Source organism: Mchenga conophoros, linkage group LG10 (assembly GCF_057382185.1).
Source record: "Mchenga conophoros isolate Kocher_MC1m ecotype Shallow Benthic linkage group LG10, M_conophoros_male_GT1.1, whole genome shotgun sequence".
In the NCBI taxonomy this organism is placed as follows: Eukaryota; Metazoa; Chordata; class Actinopteri; order Cichliformes; family Cichlidae; genus Mchenga; species Mchenga conophoros.
Window position 1 is genome coordinate 26,452,562 of NC_140535.1, and position 17,202 is coordinate 26,469,763.

General features: G+C 40.0%; 1 long non-coding RNA gene across 1 annotated transcript; it reads left to right on the plus strand.

Annotated features, from left to right (window-relative positions):
* LOC146566058 (uncharacterized) lies at positions 1-16,761 on the plus strand. Its single transcript, XR_014894183.1, has 4 exons — positions 1-567; positions 13,940-14,021; positions 16,167-16,263; positions 16,444-16,761. It is a non-coding gene; the product is annotated as an uncharacterized LOC146566058 (long non-coding RNA).
* Positions 16,762-17,202: the final 441 nt, after the last annotated feature.

A 17,202-nucleotide genomic window follows, 5' to 3' on the forward strand; every position in this document is an offset into this window, starting at 1 on the left:
ACTGCTAATTGTGAGGCTCATGGTGTTAACTGAACACTGGTATTTTGGTGTTTGGAGCCAAGCCTTAAAGGCTCTGCACCATCTATGCTTATTTAAGGTACCATGGATAAAGGCATTCAGCAACTGACATACAATACTCAAAAAAAAGCCCAGATAAAGCCCATATTTTTGACCAAAGTGAGAAAGAACAGCCTATATAGCTTATACTCTGATTCACATCTGCAGCTGATAATCACAATATGAAACCACAGACTTGGCAGGATGAGGAGAGCTGTGCCCCTGCCAGCACTTTCACCACAAACTATCAAACTGCTACGCCGAGCCTCCTGCTATATACTGTGCGCAGCATCGGTGTGTGTACTGAATACTTGAATCTGTAATCAACACATTCTCCATATTCTCCCCCTCAGGTGCCCCGCCAACATCAAAGGAGGTAAAGGATGGTTTGGTATCTCTGTGTGCCTGTGCCTTCCAATGTATAAAACAGCCCGGCTTTCAGCCCCAAGACACAGGCGGGGAGCTGCCGAGGAAATTTAATTTCACGACTACCACATTGCTACCTGGCAGGTAGGGCTGTGGTTCGTGTATTTTGTAGCTTTTGCCTGCACCTGGTTATGAGCTGATCACACCAAATGCCTCTTTAAACCACAGGATCAGATATGGAAATCCTTGTGCCAAAGATCCAGGTTTTTGTGATTCTTTGCACGGCAGCAGAGGGAAAAGCATCAAACTGTCACTCAATTAGACAGTGAGAGAAAAATAATAATAATTTAGGAATTTAACTACAGAAGGAAGTAAAACAGGTAAACTGTAGTAGAAGTAGTTACTGCTGAGTGACCCTTTAATTAAGAAATTGGATTTTTAACTTTAATTTAAGCTGTTTTGAGGACCAAACTTACAAAACAAATGGAATAATTTAGTTTGAGATTACATTTCTAATGGAATATGCATTTTTGAAGGTCTTATGAAAAGATGCATTGAACTGCATAAAGTTCCCTCCGGTCAGACATGGTTGAGTGAAATTTTAGAGGGGAAAAAGTACAAATTTTCACTCGTTGCACATCATAAGAGAGCTTAGACGCTCTTAAATTTATAACTCATTAATTGCAACGCAGTATTTCTTCTGAAGGTTGTTTTGCAACTTTATGTTATTTGGTTTTCTCACTGAAGTATGTAATCTTTACAAGTGACAATAAAAAAAAGAACGCGGTTCAGCCCTTGTTTCATTCACTCACGCGAAAAGTATGTGACATCATTCAGCTGCTGAATTAGATCAAGATGTAGCTCTAATGACTCGAAAATACACTTTATCAGTTTGATATGAACATGAAATAATCCAGTTTAGGATGTACTTTTTGGTTTGGGGTGATTTACATTGTTTTCTCATCAGTGTCGTTTGGTCTTGGTTGCTCTTTGGCAGTTTGCTCAAACATTAAAGTTACTGTGGTTAATTACTGGAGCAAAGGCCCAGAGAGAGAAACTGTGCACCAACTGAAGCTCCTTGGCACTGAACATCAAGCCCCGAGCTAGTAACCTTGGTGCGCTTTTTGATCCTGTCTTGAGTTTCACATCATAAAAATCAACAAAATTGGCTTTTATCTTCTCAGGAGTGCGGCCAGATATTGAAAGGCAGATGAATGCTTTTATCACCAACAGAGTTGACTACTGTAATGATTTTTTTTTTCTTTTCAGGAAAGCTTTGCAAAAGCAGATGTTTCATGGGTTGCCCCTCAGTTTTAGATTTTAATGTTCTGTAATTGGCAATTCGCTCAGGAGATGCCAGACTTACCCTACTATTAATGCTACTTTTATCCCCAGTTTTACATTATCTTTTAATTATTTTATGATTAACAACAGACTTGATTTGACTTATTATTAAACATTTTGTAAACCCACAGTCGCAGAATCTAATTTTCAGGAGTTGCAATCTTTTCGATATTATGTCTACAAACCTTCGGCTGGAGTGACCAAAGCGAACCCCAAGTTTCTCCTTCTTAAGGCCCATTTGACATTTTGAAATGTAGTTCTGTGCACTTTTACTTTTGTGTCATGCAAGAGTTGCCGAAAGTTTGAAGTCAGTTGATTGCACTTTACCAGTTTGTAGCCTTAACAGATTATGCTTAGGCAATAACTTACATTACAGTAAATCACTTGTGTAATTCTGCATTTTAAAACGTTGCTTTGAACCTCAAAGTTAATTCCATTCACAGAGCACAGCTATCTAAGAGCAGGTTAGAGGTTGTTATATTGGAGGAGGAGTACAAAGAACTTTCCACAGGGGTGTCTGATCAGCGCTGAGATCTTTCGATGGTTGTGTAATACTCTACGTCCCTACGAAACACGCCCTGTAGTGCCTTGACAACCCATCTACTGTAGATGTGAAGAGCTCTTTCAACAACAAGAGGTGTGAAGAAATCAGACAAACTGTTGTCTGCGTGTAAATACGCTGTTTGTTAAGATGCTGACGGTTAAATCTAAATGCCAGGCACACCTCAAGCTAACGTACAGACAACCACACAGAAATACAATCACTCGCCCACTCTTGAACAGCCCACACAGACGCACACACACACACACACACACAGAGGTGAAGGCACGTATACACTCTCCAACTGTAGTCTGCCTCTCTCAATATCTCTCCAGAAAGATAATTTAAGCATACACTTTTCAGAAAGTAACTTCTTCAGTTATGTGTGGAAAATAATGAAACGTGTGGAGCAAAGTATTGTTTCATCGTCAGAAACCTGTGTGGGTGACACATGTATAGTGTAATTTGTTACGTTATGGCGTCAGAATCAGAATACTTTATTAATCCCTGAGTAAGTAACTAAGCTAGACAAGATAACACAATGAATTACAAATTTACAAGATACAACAAAATAGCTCTAATTATAAATATCCCAGTATATTACACAACGTTAATATATGCAGTTGGGTAAAGGTGTACTTGTAACCTTGTTTCCTAAAAGTTGTGTTTTTTCAGAAGCCTTTTATTTTTTTTATATTTTTTTCTAAGAAACAGCCCACCAGGAACAAATACAGTATCATCTGCAGGAACATCCTGTTCACACTCGCATTACAATTACACACATTTGCACTTGGAAGCGGCCCAGAAGAACCACAGTGTAATCTGCAATCCACTAAGTATCATTTCAGAAAGTCAGTTTTTTGGTATGAAATGTCATTTATGCAGTTAATATAAAAATAAAAGGAAAATTAAAAAGCAAAAGATCTCAGATTTAACGTAGAATCTGTCTGATTTTATTTATTCATCACCTTCCCAACAATTTGGTGCAAGTCAAAGTGATTCGGAAGTAACTGCAAAACTGTTAATAACAGTATACAGAAGCAGTGAAGGTGATATAACTGAGAAAAGAAAACAATAAAAGTCATCAATACTTAACAATAAAAAAAAAAAGGATGACATTCAAAGCCAGTTAAGGAGGTCGGTCTTATGAATTTCTTTGAAAATGTCAACACTATCAGCTTCACTGTTAGCCTGCACTCTGGAGCAGCTAAAGACCCCTACATATTCTCATATCCTCCCTTCTTCTGATCCTGGAGACTTTTTAATCAGTTCTTAAGTACATGCATACTCTTTTTTTTTTTTTTTTTTTTTTTTTTATTAATATTTTGGATGGACAGAAACATTAATAAATAAATATACAACTGCAATAATCATACTGTCAGTTCTCTATCCGTTTCTAAACAAACAAACAAACTAAGACAAGCAAACAAACAACACACTAACAAACAAAAAAAAAAAAAAAAAAAAAAAAAAAAAAAAAAAATTACATACATAAATAAATAAATAAATAAAATAAATAAAACCCAGGAGAAACAAAATAATACACCGCCTCCTGGAAAACATCAGCAAAAACAAAAACAAATAAGGGTAAAACCCCCTGGTGCAAAAAAAAAAAAAAAAAAAAAAAAAAAAAAAGACAACAACCAAAATACCAATGACACATGAAATATCCCTCTAAGAGACCATTTATCATAATGTCTAAGAGACATTGTCAATGTACCGCAAAAAGGGACCCCAGACCTGCTCAAAAATATCTTCTCTTCCCTTCATTCTATACATAACCCGTTCATATGATGCCATCCTAGACATTTGTTCGGTCCATTCCTTGAAAGAACAGGGGCTGGATGACTTCCAATGCCTAAGAATTACCCTGCAACCAGTTATGAAAGCCAGACGCATCCACAATCTCTGTTTTTTTGAGAGAATGTTATCGTCAGGTAGTAGGCCCAGGACGCATATAGCTGGAGATTTAGACAGATTAAGTTTAAAAATATCATTCACCAAGTTGATGATCCCATCCCACAAATAATCATTTTTCCGACATGTATACAACATATGAACTAGAGTCCCGACTTCCTGCTGACATTTCCAACAAATGTCCTTATCTGCGAGCTTCAACCTGACTAATTTACTAGGTGTCCAATAGTTTCTGTGAAGCAACTTGTACTGGATAAGTTGAGACTGTGTTTCAGGTGAGCAAACATACCATGATGAGATCAGCATCTTCCAACTGTCCTCTGAGATCTGGATACCCAGATCTTTCTCCCAACACCGCCTCAGTCCCCCCAAACTGGGAGCGTGTGCCTCTCTGAAGCTCCCATAAAATTTAGATGCCCTGATTCTGTTATTGTCAGGGGTTGCAAACATCTTCTGAACACTAGATGGAGGGTCTAGATTATTTTTCAAAATGGCTTTAATACAATGTCTTATTTGAAAAAACCTCCAAATTTCCCTTGGATCCAAATTGAATTCTCGTCTGATTTCTGCAAACGATTTCATGCCAGTCTGCCCAAATAGGTCCCCCATCTGATTAATACCTGTCCTAGCCCAGGTCTCCCACCAGACCGGTTTCTTACCTATTAATACTTTCTTATTATACCAAATAGAGGCTCTAGCGGTGAGATAAGGGCTGCTGTTGGTATATTGGTGAGCTCTAAGCCAGGTCTCTTGCATGAAAGACAGTACTGGATCTTTAAACGGTACTGGCCTTCCCTTCTGAGTAAGGAAGGCCTCTAAAGACGAAGGGGCCACAAGACTTTCCTCAATCCCAACCCATGATGGCTTATCAGTAGAGGAATTATGTATCTTAACTAACTGAGAGAGGGAGAAAGCATAATGATACCAGACCATCTTAGACAATGCCAACCCACCACTCTCTTTAGCAGCATATAATTTAGACCGATTGAACAATGGCTTTTTACCTGCCCACACAAAACCCTCTACACATGTATTATAAAGCTTTAGCAAATTATGTGGGACTGCTATCGGTAACATGTGAAGAAAGTACTGAAGTTTAGGGGCAATAATCATCTTCACCAAATTAATTCTGCCCAAAAGGGACAGATTTATTTTAACCCAATTCTGCAACAGCGAACGGATGTTTTGAATCACTGGGGAAATATTTACTTTCATTATGTTGTCTAAACCAGGGGTCAATTTAATCCCCAAATAAGTCAGACCCTCGGGCATCCACTTGAAATGCCATGAACTCCTCATAACAGGCGGACACAATTTAGAAATAGGCATAGCTTCAGACTTAGACCAATTTACAGTGTATCCAGAGATTACAGAGAAAGAATCAATAATTGAGGAAATTGCAGGAACGGCCTGTTCTGGGTTAGTTGAAATCAGTAAAATATCATCTGCATACAAAAAAGTTTTATGTTCTTCTTGACCCAAATCCACCCCTCTAATTTTCTTACATTCACGTAAAGCTATGGCTAAAGGCTCCAAAAACAGAGCAAAAATGAGAGGTGATAAGGGTGAACCTTGTCTAGTACCCCGACTTAACGAAAATGAGGGTGACATTATCCCATTGGTAATAACTGTAGCCATTGGATCTGTGTATACCACCTGAATCCACTGCCTAAAAAAGGGACCGAAACCAAATCTCTTCAAGGTGTGAAACAGAAAAGGATACTCAACTTTATCAAAAGCTTTCTCTGCATCCAGAGAGAAGGCAACGACGGGGTCTAGCTTAGTCCTGCTCTTCCAGAGTATATGCAATAACCTACGTAGATTATCCGCAGAGCTTCTATTTTTCACAAAACCGACCTGATCCCTATGCACCAAATACGGAAGAACTTTTTCCAGCCTAAAAGCTAATATCTTAGAAATAATTTTTTCATCCACATTAATTAATGAAATTGGGCGATAATTCCCACAATGCTGTGGGTCTTTCCCTTTTTTATGTAATAACGTGATCACTGCCGATCGCATACTAAACGGTAGTCTCCCTCTTTGAAACGCATCTTGATATACCGACAGTAGTCTTGGAGCTAGTTCGTCCACAAACACCTTATAAAAATCTGATGGAAATCCATCATTACCTGGAGATTTACCCACTCTAAGGCTGCCGATTGCCTGCTTAACTTCAATTAATGTAATCTTACCTTCTAATATACTTCTTTGATCTTCCGACAGGCTGGGAATTTTAATAGAAGAGAAGAAATCTGACAGCCTCTGTTCCTCCACCAGTCCATTAGAGGTGTACAGCTCCTGATAATATTTAGTAAAAATATCATTTATTTCTTTTTTACTAGTAGTCAACTTATTATTATTACTAGGATCAAAAATAGATGGTATAAGGTTACTAGATTTTATCTGCTTAACCCTGTGTGCCAACATTTTACCTGTTCTCTCCCCTTGTTCAAAGTACTTCTGATTTAGACAAAACATTGCATATTCCACTTTTTTCTCCAATATGCTATTCATCTCAAATTTAAATTTAATTAATTTAAGTACATGCATACTCAACTAAAAGACATTTTCATTTATTGCATATTTTGAGATTTTTTAGAAAGACAGCCAGTATTCCTGCATCTTTCAGTTAGCGCCTGGTCTCTTTCCAAAGTTTCTGAGAATTACTTGATCAAATCAACTGTTTCTTACACCTTTAGCTGTTTTGAGAGTGCGCTAGACACAGAACATACTGTAAGCACTATATAAACAATATACATACATATAAACTGACACACACACACACACACACACACACACACACACACACACACACACACATATATATATATATATATATATATATATATATATAGATAAAAACACCCAGCACGCCCATGCGTGCTGGGTGTTTATATCCTTCAAGCTCGGGTCCTCTACCAGAGGCCTGGGAGCTTGAGGGTCCTGCGCAGTATCTTAGCTGTTCCCAGGACTGCGCTCTTCTGGACAGAGATCTCCGATGTTGTTCCTGGGATCTGCTGGAGCCACTCGCCTAGCTTGGGAGTCACCGCACCTAGTGCTCCGATTACCACGGGGACCACCGTTACCTTCACCCTCCACATCCTCTCGAGCTCTTCTCTGAGCCCTTGGTATTTCTCCAGCTTCTCGTGTTCCTTCTTCCTAATATTGCTGTCATTCGGAACCGCTACATCGATCACTACAGCCGTCTTCTTCTGTTTGTCTACCACCACTATGTCCGGTTGGTTAGCCACCACCATTTTGTCCGTCTGTATCTGGAAGTCCCACAGGATCTTAGCTCGGTCATTCTCCACCACCCTCGGGGGCATCTCCCATTTTGACTTCGGGACTTCCAGGTTATACTTGGCACAGATGTTCCTGTACACTATGCCGGCCACTTGGTTATGGCGTTCCATGTATGCCTTGCCTGCTAGCATCTTGCACCCTGCTGTTATGTGCTGGATTGTCTCTGGGGCATCTTTACACAGCCTGCACCTGGGGTCTTGCCTGGTGTGATAGACCCCAGCCTCTATGGATCTTGTGCTCAGAGCTTGTTCTTGTGCTGCCATGATTAGTGCCTCTGTGCTGTCTTTCAGTCCAGCTTTGTCCAGCCACTGGTAGGATTTCTGGATATCAGCCACCTCCTCTATCTGCCGGTGGTACATACCGTGCAGGGGCCTGTCCTTCCATGATGGTTCCTCGTCTCCCTCCTCTTTCTTGGGTTTCTGCTGCCTGAGGTATTCACTGAGCACTCGGTCAGTTGGGGCCATCTTCCCAATGTATTCTTGGATGTTCGTTGTCTCATCCTGGACTGTGGTGCTGACACTCACCAGTCCCCGGCCCCCTTCCTTCCGCTTAGCGTACAGCCTCAGGGTGCTGGACTTGGGGTGAAACCCTCCATGCATGGTAAGGAGCTTTCTTGTCTTTATGTCAGTGGCTTCTATCTCCTCCTTTGGCCAGCCTATTACCCCAGCAGGGTACCTGATCACGGGCAGGGCGTACGTGTTGATGGCCCGGATCTTGTTCTTACCATTCAGCTGACTCCTCAGGACTTGCCTGACCCTCTGCAGGTACTTGGTGGTTGCAGCTTTTCTAGCGGCCTCTTCATGGTTCCCATTCGCCTGCGGGATCCCCAAGTACTTGTAACTTTCCTCTATGTCTGCAATGTTGCCTTCTGGTAGTTCAATCCCCTCAGTTCTGACTACCTTCCCTCTCTTTGTTACCATCCGACTACACTTCTCCAGTCCGAACGACATTCCAATGTCATTGCTGTATAGCCTGGTAGTGTGGATCAGTGAATCGATGTCTCGTTCACTCTTGGCATACAGCTTGATGTCATCCATGTACAGGAGGTGGCTGACAACTGCTCCGTTCCGTAGTCGGTATCCGTAGCCAGTCTTGTTAATGATCTCACTGAGGGGGTTCAGGCCTATGCAGAACAGCAGTGGGGACAGAGCATCTCCTTGGTAGATCCCGCACTTGATGGTGACTTGTGCTATGGGCTTGGAGTTGGCCTCTAGTGTTGTACGCCACATCCCCATTGAGTTCCTGATGAAGGCTCTTAGGGTCCCATTGATCTTGTATAATTCTAGGCATTCCAGTATCCAGCTGTGGGGCATTGAGTCATAGGCCTTCTTGTAATCAATCCAGGCAGTGCACAGGTTGGTCAGTCTGGTCTTGCAGTCTCGGCTGACTGTTCTGTCTACCAGTAGCTGGTGTTTTGCGCCTCTGGTATTCTTGCCAATTCCTTTCTGTGTCCCGCTCATGTATTGACCCATGTGCCTGTTCATCTTAGCCGATATGATGCCTGACAGGAGCTTCCATGTAGTACTGAGGCAGGTTATTGGTCAGTAGTTGGAGGGGACTGGTCCCTTCTTGGGGTCCTTGGGGATCAGGACCGTCCGGCCTTCGGTTAGCCATTCCGGGTGTCTCTCGTTAACTAGCAGCTGGTTCATTTGTGCTGCCAGACGCTCGTGGAGTGCAGTCAGCTTCTTCAGCCAGTAGGCGTGAACCATGTCGGGCCCTGGTGCTGTCCAACTCTTCATACTGGAGACCCTTTCTTGGATATCTGCCACTGTGATGGTTACTGGACCCTGTTCAGGGAGGTCGCTGTGGTCTGCCCTCAGATCCTCTAGCCACTGAGCATTGCCGTTATGGGTTGCATCCTTCTCCCATATGCTCTTCCAGTATTGCTCCGTCTCCAGCCTTGGTGGTGCTGTTCTCTTATTGTTCCCTTGCCACTGAGAGTACACCTTTGCTGGTTCTGTGGAGAACAGCTGGTTTATTCTCCTGCCTTCTATCTCTCTGGTGTACCTCCTCAAGCGGCTGGCCAAGGCTAACCACTACGCTATCCAGCTATATATATATATATATATATATATATATATATATATATATATATATATATATATATACACACACACACATGTTGTGTTTCCACTTTTCATTGTAGTGAACGACCTACAAACCTATCCAGGACTTAACTTTTTGGTGTTTTGTTATTTAACAGGTAATCTGACCTGCATACCACAGGAGTCAGAGGTTTTGTGTCTCTTTAAACTTTTCCGTTTTGTTTATTTTTACTCTCAAGCATCCTAACTGCATCCAGATACAGACCTCCTCAAGGCAAATTTTAATAAAACTAACAAACAAAAGTCTATAATATGTTGTTCATAGTAGCTCTCTAAAAAACTTAAAACAATAAAACTTCAAAAAGTAAGCAATTTAAAAAATGATGCTAAAAAAACAAGTTTAGAAAATGCAAACAAAGTTGTCGACAAGTACATTATTCTTTTTGATGTCTTCCCAGAGCAAAAAAAAACAGTTTCTGTTTTTATCTTTTTTTGAAGATTGCTTCATATATCACAGTGTAATGCTATTTTAATTGCGTGTTATGACAAATGTAATTCATACAGTCAAAGTCACATCTCCGTTCAGTCAGCCTTCGTTAGCCGAGATGTACTACGTTATTATCTTGCAGTTCGGTGGATAAGAAAAGACCGGCCCCACATAAAGGTTTGTTTGACTCCAAAATGTTCGCAGTATCACCGCAGCGTTCAAATTAGTGCCGTATCAGATGAATCTCTCCATCTCACCAGAAAAGTCATGCACCGAGAAATGTTTCTGATTGTTTTCTCCGTGTGTTTATAACAACCAGGAGACAGAGCCAGTGCGCAGATATGTGTGGTGACACATTTGTCGCCATCCCAATGAAGGCCCTATAATCTTCCCAATCAGGAAAACCAGAACAAATTAGGTTATGCAGCGCTTCCAGTGAGCCATCACAATAAATCATCGTCATGGCCCAGAGCATGTATAAGTAAGCCATAAAACAACAGGGCCTGGGAGAATAATGTTTGTTCCCAAGATTGGTCCACAAGTATTGGGTGATATACTGTGAGAAGAGTCCCATTCACATATATTTCTCACACGCTTATTGTACGGTGCAGTGAAAGTATTTCCCAACGATAGGTTACAGGGTCGGCAGGGTTTGGGTTTGGCTCTCATTCTTTTTCATTACGGGCTTTGCTGGCTGTGAACAAGCACCAGGCAATAAAGTATGATTGTTTACTGTCACTGTGAGAATGAATGGAAAGACAGTGCATTAAAAAAAACATCAAAACAAAGGCCTTACAATCAAAGTCACGTAAACAACAAACACTACTGGGTGTTTCTGTACATGAAGTTGACAGAAAAAAAACAAGTGGTTTGCACTGAAGCCTCACAGAGAGGAGGTTTGAGGTTTGAACCTGATCGTTGGTTTGGGAGTTTTCATGCGCTCAGTACGTGTGGGTGCTCTGATTTCTTTACACTATCCAAAGACATGGATGTGAGGCAATGGGGTTCTAAACTGGCTGTAAATATGGCTGTAAATGTGGATGTGAATGGGCATCTGTCTGTCTGTTTTAGCCCTGGGTGTGCCTCACATCACCTCACCTGGGTCCAGCCTACTCAAATAGTTAGATAGACAGTTAATGAATAACTGCCACTAGTTTTGTAAACGTTTAACTGGGAAACACCATATGTTCTCATTACAGTTCTAACACAAATTAACTGTTGATGGGGCGATCGTGGCTCAAGAGTTGCCAGTTCGTCTTGTAATTGGAAGGTTGCTGGTTCGAGCCCCAGCTCTGACAGTTTCAGTCGTTGTGTCCTTGGGCAAGATACTTCACCCATTGCCTACTGGTGGTGGTCAGAGGGCCCGGTGGCGCCAGTGTCCGGCAGCCTCGCTTCTGTCAGTGCGCCCCAGGGCAGCTGTGGCTACAATGTAGCTTGCCATCACCTGTGTGTGAATGGGTGGATGACTGAATGTAATGTAAAGCGCTTTGGGGTCCATAGGGACTAAGTAAAGCACTATACGAATACAGGCCATTTTAGCATTTACCATCAGTCTGTGTGCTTCACTCCCAAGTCCCAAATATCAACCTGATGGTGACACTGGAGGAAAAATGAGTCATTACAAGAATTCACCATGAATTTCTGTACAGGACCGTTTTTGGGACCAGCGGAAAAGGTGATGATTAGGATTCATAGTCTGTGGACCATGAACCTATTCACATTTTTTGTTTAACACTGTAGGTGACTTTATGTAGGCTTGGATACGTGGTAATCCACCCGACAGACATTTCAGTCAGAGTAGAGGACCAATGAACAAAACCCAACTTGAGAGAAATAGATTCGGTTGATGCTACAGCGTGGTCAAATATGAAGCAGATCTGTGGCACTTAAGTCAAATTACCAATAAAAAAATAGAAGAACATTTTTCGAGTAGTTTTGAACAAAGCTGCATATGTGAGTCATTCTTCAAGGGAGAAAAAAATGACTAATATCATAAGCTTCTGATTTTAATAATGGCAATGCCAAGTACATTTTATTAAGCCTCCTAACCAAAACAAAAGGAAGTTTTATTTTTGTTTAATTGGTGCTGTTTTCAATCATTTGTTCCTTTCAAATATTTTGAAAAAATAAAAATGATAACTTTGATATAAAGATTAATACCAGAGAGCAGGAGATAAAAAAGAAGAGGAAGAAGAGGAAAGGAGAAAGCGAGCGAGAGGGTGAGGAAGAAAGGGAAGACAAATGGTGAGAGGAAAGAGAGAAGCAGTGAGGACCAGTCATACAGTCTATGGTTCAGCTCCAGTTGGATATCAAATCTGTGTTCTCAGTCTGTGAGTCAAGTAAAAACCATCAAAGCTTGAGGTTTGGGGACTGGAGGCTCGGTTCAATCTCCAACCATTTCCCACAACCTTTCAAGGACTGCCAAACATTTATTTGTTTTGGATTAATGTAATTACCCCCCCACCCCCCCACCCCCCTTTCCTGGTGTCACACAGAAGAAGCGAGTCACAGTGAAAAGATTACAAGTCCTCTGCTTCTCATACAAGCAGCCCGGCCGTCCCAGCACAGTGGCTCGGAGATTTCATATCAGCAGGATTATATTTTTGCTTTAGCTTGACATGTAAATCGCCCACTGACAGTTCTCACGAACACATCAGCAAACACTTTACAGCTGTGCAGTAAAAAAAGACATACTGCAGGGAAGAATACATGTGTGATGTGTCTGTGTGTCCTTTCAGCCAACCTAGAGTCTCTTTGTGCACGGCCACACAAACTGTTGCTTTGTCTCTGATAGATACGTGAATTTTTTTTTTTTTTTTTTATTGTTATATTTGGAAACTTTACAGCTCACAGGGGTCTAAAACATTTCAGCTGCTTTCCCAAATGTCTCAAAATGCCAGCTTTAACATTAGGTAGTTATTTATTGCCACATTTAAATTCAAAAAGCTGTGATATTATATGAGAGGTCAACTTATCTCTTTCAGGATTTCATGTGAAGACAGGCAAGCATGTATTGCATCAGTCCGACATGCAGCGTGGAGTCATGTAAAAATAGCACATCTAAAAACGGAAGAAACCCCTGCTAAGGTTTCTCATTGTTTCTAATGCAAAGTCTGAACTCATTCAGTCTGATTTAAAGGTCTTCAGTTTGTATATAAAACTTACTCAGTCAATAAAACTTCATTCAGAGTAAAAACCAGGTTTTAGCAAACCAAGAATCGTGACTCTTTTGGCGTCAATAATTTTTCATGTGACAGTCGCTGTTAAAATTATGTGTAAGAGTATGTAGTGTATTAGTGTTTGAGCCATAGTAAAATGTCCCATAAATCCAGAGGCTTTTCTGTTTCATACACTGAATCTCCCTTCGTGGGCAGATGACGCATAAAAATGAAAAAAATCTGAAACCATTGTGAAAATTTGGGGATCAAACCCAGATGGGACCAAATCATTTTTCAAAGTCTGGCACGGTGAATAATACGCTTTCTGATTTTGAATGTTAGAATAATGGGAGGCTTTTCTTCAGGCTGAGGGATGCATGTTGTAGTTTTGCCATTTCAACAACTGCTCAAACAAGAAAACAAAATGCAGTCTTGTTAGAAATTATGATGTAAACACCTGAAAAGAATCTTTGGGGGAATAAATATTTTTTGATCTCTCCAGTTCCAATGTTTTCCTTCAATGTTAAATACTTTTGAGGACCCTGAAAAGAAATGATTCATTTTATCAGCTGTATACAGTTATATACTGAAAATATAAAACCATAACTCCTGTTTAAGATGCAAAGATGTGCCTTTGCTCTGTACTATAATGCTGTGATCGATCTCTCGTACCTTGCCAGGATCTTCATTCACATTAATTTCCATTATGTTCCTCAAGAGGTCAGCCTAACTCCCTGCACCAGCAGCAGCAGCAGCAGCAGCAGCTGGCAGCGTGACCAGCACTGAATATCAGCACAGAGGTAATTTTTTAAAAGCTGAAGAAACCTGAAAGTCACACAGATCAAAATCTCAGTGTACATGTTGAAGTGAGGTGAGAGAAAGAAAGATATTTAGGATTAATGTACCAGTTCTTACTTTATAATATATTAACTGGTCCATTCATTTAACTGCAGAGGCAGATGAACTGTCCATATATGAGTTTATCTTGAAAGAGAACAGACTAAAATAAATAAATGTAGAAGAAACCAGCTTTCACAGGCTGTGCTCAGCTCGTATCCTGATGATAAACTTACAATGCATAAACTCACAGTTGGGTATTTCCCCTATTAGAGATTGGAGTTTCTCTTTATTATTCTTTTAATCGTACAATTCTTCATTTCTTGGAGCTGGTTTGTTGAGCTGGCCAGTATTTGTTTGTTAGTAAATTGTTACATTTCCTGATACTTTTAATACCACAGTTTGGTCCTGAGCAACAGGAAATACTAAAAGTTAACAGGCTGTCCACACAAACTACACGTGTGTCTGGATGCATTTACAGGCAGATGAGCAGAAGGAGCACACAATCCACCATGAGTGAAACGAAGAAACATGCACTTCTACGTACTCGCGCTGATCTTGGTCCAGCATCTCCTTTGATCTAACTTGACTTCTCAGAATGATTGTTCTCAGCAGCAACACTGATGTCCTGCTTTGTCTTTGAGAACATTGGTCACTGCAGGTCATTTATAAATGTATTCTCTATATATGGTGCTGATTTTAGTTTCCACTGACTTGCCACACCATTTTCACGTCGGTTATATATATATATATATATATATATATATATATATATATATATATATATATATATATATATATATATATATATATATATAGATACACACACACACACACACACACACACACGGTATATATATATGTGTGTGTGTGTATATATATATATATATATATATATATATGTGTGTGTGTGTGTGTGTGTGTGTGCGTGTGTGTGTGTGTGTGTGTGTGTGTGTTTGTACACTTATACTGTAATGTGCATAGCAAAAGTCGTTTTTAAAGAAAGTTTAAACACATGTGCAACCTGTCAGTCAGGCCTGAAAATAGGGTCCTCCAGGAACCATTCTTGAATTACAGGTTCTTCCAGTAACCTTTTACTCTACATTGAGCTCTCAGAGGTTCTTGAGGAATCCCAAGTGAGTAAGGGTCCTTAAATAACTCCAAGGAATAATAACACTTTTTGATTCTGTGATTCATTCACTGAAATATTTAAACTTTCTATATAACGTATTTTCATCCAGAACTTTACTCCTTTGTTGCATTTTCAGAGTTTTCATAGCTGAAGTTAAGAAAATATTAACACATACATATTCTGGGTAATCTGATCCTAAGAAAGCATTTTTCAGTATTCTAAAATATAAATTGTGAAAAACGATTTTAGAATCAACTCAACAAAATTAAGAAGTAAAGGAAAAGGGTTTTTTTTTTTTCCATCTTTAGCATTTCCAAGTATCAAACTCCTTCAAGGTCTCCTCAGGTATTCTGGGAATTTTAAAACTTCTTTTTTTTTTTAATAAAATCAATACGATTCTCTCTTTCCCTCACAGACACAAGTCGTTACTCAGCTTTTGTCTTCTCTTAAAGAAGTTGTTCACAAGTTAAAGTAAGTTTCCTCTGAGATAGAAATGGATAAAGGCACAAAAAGTGATTTACAAAATGAGCCTTGAGTTAAAAGAAGCTCAGACGACTCTACAAGCTGCTCGTCTTTAAGTCGAACAAGTTGGCAGAAGTCTTGAGTGTTTCCTTTTTGTTTCCATGGCAGCTGCCAGTTTGCTGAAGGGGGAAAACATGCCAGGATGTTTTTCTTTGTCTTGTACGACACTCCCTTCATTTGACCTTGGCTTTGGATGAGGCTGTTAGGGCACACTGTAGCACTTCGGAAATGTAGGAACATTGCAGAGTCTAAAGTCTAAAGTCTGGGATGGACTTTAAAAAGAAAAGTAATGAAACTAACAGTAAAAATACTGTTTGTAAAAAACAAAAAAGAAGGAGAAGAAGAAGAAGAAAGATGTCTATAGGAAAGAAAATGTGTCTGCATATTTATCCTCTTTATGCCTACATTTAAAATCAAAGAATTATTATTGTTATTTTATCTTCTCTTTTTAAAGTCTCTAAACCACCGTACAAACACAAGACACTTCACCTCGCAGCCATGGAGCATGACATCAATCCTTTGACGGGTTTCAACTCTGGCTTCTTTAAGTTGTAAGTCTTGTGATCCCAGTCCTGCAGAATCCTTCACATCTCCAAATATAAGTTTTTTCAGAGGGATGTAAAATGCCTCTTTTTTTCAAGCATTCTTGTGCAGCAATGTTTTAATGAAAGGCAAATGCAACTTTTACTAAGCCTGACCCACATTTTCATCCTTTTATGTAACTTCCCCAGGGATGTCAACCCGTTATTTGGATATCGGGAAATAATGCACCTCGCCCATTGAAAGAAGAGGACATGAGACCTTCATCCTCTCACAGTCATCAGTCGTGCTCACCCTGAACATCCAGGATAGCTGTAGATTTTCTGGAATCATTCAAAGGGTGTATGTGGTCGTCTGTCACTTTATATATAAATGAATAGATAAATAGCAGTAGCCGAGGCTATGCCACTCATGCTAACATCTCCAACTTTAATAGTAACTCCCAACATATTATTACTCCCACCAGACAAAAACATAGACACCAATGTATAAACCTATTAAAAATAAGTAATACAGATGTTTCCGTTCTTTATTTTGGTACTTGCTACATAAAGGAACATTAATATGAAGATATTAACTCCTTTTTATATGGTAACATAAATATCAATAATAATGGGGCAGCGTGGTTTTAATTGGTCAGCACATACACATTAATGCCAAGTGAGAAAATGACAGTTATATCAGGTGATTTTTGCACAAGAGATCTTAAAATTGTGCTTTTTCTGCTTCCTTTTGTGTGTGTGTGTGTGCAGATGTTTAGTGCCTATGTTTACTGCTTCCATTGTGGATGTTTGTTAGTGAACATGCATGCATGAACTGCAGGTCCTTGATCTCCTGCATGGAGTGGCACGGAAACGCTCACACAAATACACGCACGCAGACACACAAAAGCTCACACACACACACCCACTCCCCAAACCTAAACAATGATCCATCATAGGAATCCACAT